We start from the raw sequence: 4,765 nt of genomic DNA on the forward strand, positions 1-4,765 counted from the left end.
AGTGACCTGTCCAGGGTCACACAGGAAACCTGTGATATATCCACAAGCCAGTTTTCTAGCATCGGCTCTGGACTAGGTGCTGCAGGGTACTTCTGTGCACTTCTCTGTCAGCTGCTTCCCAGCCTGCGCATTCCCTTAGCTCAGTTCTATGGGCCAGTTGTTAGTAGTTTCACTGGGTCCCTGGCAGGTGGGGAGTTGATGCGGTTAGGTAGCAAGAAAAGTCTGGTGTGACTGGAACAATTTCTGTTGTCCGCTTGGCTTCTCCTCTCTGATTTCCTGAGTCCCAAGGCCAGCACGGGAGTACCAAACCCAGGAACTGAAAATTACCATTGTGTGATGTTGGTAAAGGAGCTGCACGGGCACATCTGGAGCCCAGAGTAGGTAGGAGAGCAGGCAAGTGTGCTGCTCCCTTCCCTACTGCCCTGCCAGGCTCCTTCTTCCTTCCTGTACCGGGCTCAGCCTGCGGTTTTGTGCTGCCACAGGATGCCCTGACTGTTGTGGAAGGGAACTTACCCCAGACCTGCACAACATCACTGCCACCTCCAGGTCCTCCTGGGATGTGCTGTCCCCATGCTCTGCTCTCCCGTGCTTTCTTCCTGCTCCATATGTAGGCGAGCCAAGCTGAGCTGAACTTTCTCTGGTACATTTGTGTGATGAGTTGCTAAATTGTAGGTGCAAAATGCTGTATTTCCAGCCTGCTTCCCTGGAGGTGGTACACAGCAGAGTGTGGGCCCAGTCAGTCCTGGATACCAAAATTCTGGCTGCGGAGTCCCCTGCCTTGCTGTCTGGGAAATGGTGGGTGTTTCTGGCTGCTGGAGCAGTCAGCCCAGTGTTACTGGTCTGACTGGCCTGACTCTGATGCCTGCCTGCAACCTGCCTGAGCTCCAGCCCATTGCTTGACCTCAAGGTGCTCTTCCTGCCTCCTTGCTCAAATCTTAAAATCTTAAAAAGAGCAGCTTGCAGGGACAGCGTGCTGGTGCCATGCCCATCGTCCTATCTCCTCCTGGTGGCATGTGCTCCCCGACTGCACCCAATCTAATGACGGGTTACGCTGTCAGCCCTGGAAGACTGTCACACGGTTCTTGTCAGGATGGGTCCTGCCACCAGTTCACTTTGCTCACTCACTTTCCTAACTCACTTTTTGCCCATTTCACTTTTTTTGGTGATGCTTGTGTACCTCCTGCTGTTGGCAGGTGTTAGGAAATGGAGCACAGGGCTTACAAGAGGAGGCTGGGAGAAGGGGGGTTGTTCGGGCTTTAGAAGAGGTTAAGGAGAGGTCTTGCTGCTGCCTACAGCTGCCTAACAGGCGGGGGTGGAGAAGGTAGAACCAGACTCTGAGAGGCACACAGGGGTGGGACAAGAGGCAACAGGGACATGTTGGAACATGGCAACTTCTGACTCGATATAAAGAAAAGAAATTTCTACCAAGAGGGTGGTCAAGGGAAAATCTCGGTACAAAATTCAACAGAGCATCCTGCTCTGAGTGGCCGTGCTGGGGAGGAGGTGGCTGGACCGGAGACCTCCTGATGGCCCTTCCTACTTACATGTTCCCCATGCTTCTGTGAAATGTCTTGTCTGCTTTGAAGGGCAGAGTTTATTTGCCCACAACGTTTGTTTTAAATACTTAGTTCTCACAGGAGGGGAACAGTATCAGGAAATAGTTTGCTAAATATACTTTTCCTCCCCTCTGCACCCGCACTGTATGGTGTCATTATGTGGTCTCTGGCGCTTGCTGCAGCGTTGCAGTCGGGTCTATTTTGAGACGATGATGTCTGGGTGCAGCACTCCTTCAGCTCAGAGGCACCGTCTGGAGGCCTGGCCTTTCCTTCCTGGCCCCAGCTTTCCACCAGCCCTGCGCACAGGTCAGCCAGTCTAAATGAGATGCTGGAAGCTGGTTTCCACTGGCTGCGCTGAGTGTAATTCAAGGAGTGGAAGCAGAGCCACAAAACAGCCTCATACGTGACTGTGGGACATTGGAGCTGAAAGATGCCACCCTGTTTGCTTGATACACGTTTGCATGTGTGGTAGTGTTGAACGGAAACAGGTGTTACCAAGTTTTATCTTGAGCATAACGACTGACCTCTTAGAGTAAACCTCAGCGTGATTATGTGTAAGATAACATAACAGAGGTCCCTGATCAGAAGAGAAGCTGGGCTGGCTGGTTGTGCGGCTCTGGCCTTTGGAAGCTCTGTGGATCTGAGTCCTATGCATGTCTGACAGATGCTGCAGTGCCAGAGGGACTGGCAGAGGAAAGGATGTGTGACTGCCTGCAATTGTGGTGGCTGCTGTCCCCTGCTTCCCAGCTGGACTGGCTGCACAGGAGCAACAGCAGGTCCTGGCAGCCCCTGCAGAGCTCGGTAGGTGCTCCTGGAGCCTCACTGCCCTTTCTGTGGAAAGGAAAAATAAATGCAGTTATTTAAAAGAACAACAAGAACCCCCCCCCTTCCTCTGTAGCCATACTGCCTGCAGATTAAATTTTGACATGGAGAGAGATGTTGTGGGAAAGAGAATTTAATTAGAAAGCTATCATTGAGACCTTGTGAGTTACATGTAGACCTCAGTGCTATTCTGTATGCAGGGACTGGTTGTGCCGGGAAGGAGCCTCATCACAGCAGGCCATGAGCTTCAGAAACCCTTTCTTCCTCCCTGTCCTAGTCTTGTCCAGCTGCCTAAACTCCTCTGCAAACCTGGAGTCAGTTAAGATGTGTACAAGCCCTTCTATTTCCTGCTGGACAAAAGGGAAGAATTCTACCCAGAATTCTACTTCATTTCTGTTTCTCTAGCAGGGGCCTGCCCACTGCTCAGCTGCAGCATGGGCTGAGGCGGATCTAAGCTGCTCAGGGCGCTGATTTTCTCCCAGCGTCTTTCCACAGGACTGGTTCCATCCTGTGTCCTGGGCACAATCGTTTTCTTTACAAACCCACCATCAGAAGCATCTTGGCATTTTCTGGAAGGTCCCTGGAGCACCCTAGGGCCAGAGCCATCCTCTGGGAGAACTGGAGCTGATACTGGATCAGAATGAAGGTCTATGGTACTCAGCCTCCACTTCTGACAGCAGATGCTTGTGTGAGAGCGAGAAAAGGGCAGGTAAAAGCTCTACCTCCCCTTGTACTCTTCAGCCTCCAATATTGTCAGCTGGGGGGGCAGGGGGGAGGCTCTCCTGCCCTGGGAGAGGTTTCTATAAACCTCAGTGGATTTTTCTCATGTATTTTTTTTTCTGTCTTACGTATCTGCCATTACGACATTAGCAAGGTAGAATGAGGCAGGATCCGTTACACAGCTTTGTTGCTGAACTCTCACCTTGTACATAAGGAGGCTGTCTTTCTGTTACCCATGCAGTGCTTTTTCCTGCTTGCTGAGGGCACAAAAAGGATCTCTTGCCCAATAAGCTGTTGTTTGGTTCATTTTTCCTCTCTGCCATTTGGTGTGTATATGCTGGCCTGTTTTACAGAGCACAAACTAGTCCAACCCTGCTCAAACGCAATGATTAATTTTTTTGGGTGATTTCCAGTGGTAAACACTACAATTGTCTGTTATTAATTAACTTGTTTTCACACCACCACTGTGACTGGAAAGGGGGGTGTTTATTACTTTTACAGATGATAGAGGCCAAGGCACAAACAAACGCAAGTCAAAAGTATCCAGTAAAGGTTGGTACCAGGCTGAGGCACTTAAAACTTGACTTCCTCGTTGGACTTTGGACTCTGTATGTAGGTACTGTGGTCATATAGCATGGAATTATGTCCATACTGCCTCCACAAATCAGAATGCGTGACTGAAGTCTCCAGGAAATGAGTTCACAATTAGTCACCACCAATTAAGCAACTCCGACTCTGGACTGTAATATTCGGTTTTGTAAAGTTGGCAAGCTGAGAAAGGGAAGTTAAAAAAAAGAGATTTCAGCAGGTGTTGCCTCGACACCTTAGCGGGCTGTGCGCAAGTGGCGGAGTTTGAGCAGTACGTGAAGGCCGGTAGGCGACAGCGCTCTGCCGTCACTTGCTGCGCGGACTAGCGCTAGAGGACGATTCGCACCCGGGCCCGCTCACAGCGGGGGCAGGAGACTCGTGCCCCAGCTCTGCCTGCGCGATGGCCGCCGAGGGCAGGCTCCCACGTTAACTTCTTCAACCGTGGCCCCGTGTGCCCGGTTTCCCAAGGCACCTGCCCCAGCCCTGTCCGGCCCTCGGCGGCGGTTTCAGCTCCGCCTTCCTCACCGACTCACGCTCCTTCCGCGTTTCCCCGCCAGACGCGGCACACGCGGCCCGAAGCCCCCGTGGGCCGGGACCCCGCCGGGCCGCGGGCCCAGGGCGGCGCCTTCCCCCGCCCCGAGGAGGGCGCTGAGGCGCGGCGGGGGGCGGCACTCCGCCGGGACTGCTGCCCTCCCCAGCCCCCGCCTGCGCACCGCTGGGGCCGGAGGGAGCACGGCCGAGGGCCGGTCCCGGCCAGGCCCACCATGGCGCCGGCACCCCGCCCCGCCCCCGTCTGGTCGCGTCAGCGCACCCCGTGACGCCACTTCCAGGTTCTGCTGGGGAGACAGCGTCGCCCCGCCCTTCCCGCCGTGCCCCGCGCCGGCCGCGACTACATCTCCCAGCAGCACCCTTAAGCGGTTACCGCCTGCTGGCGCGGCGCGGCGCCGCGGGGCACGCCGGGAGTCGTATGCGGCGCGGGGGCGGGGAGCGGTGGGGCGGCGGCGGCGGCGGTGGCGGGGCGGGCTGAGGCGGGGCGGCGGGGTGCGGCGAGTAGCGAGTCCGGCAAGCGAGCGAGCGGC

This window comes from Harpia harpyja, chromosome 1, assembly GCF_026419915.1.
Source record: "Harpia harpyja isolate bHarHar1 chromosome 1, bHarHar1 primary haplotype, whole genome shotgun sequence".
Lineage (NCBI taxonomy): Eukaryota > Metazoa > Chordata > Aves > Accipitriformes > Accipitridae > Harpia > Harpia harpyja.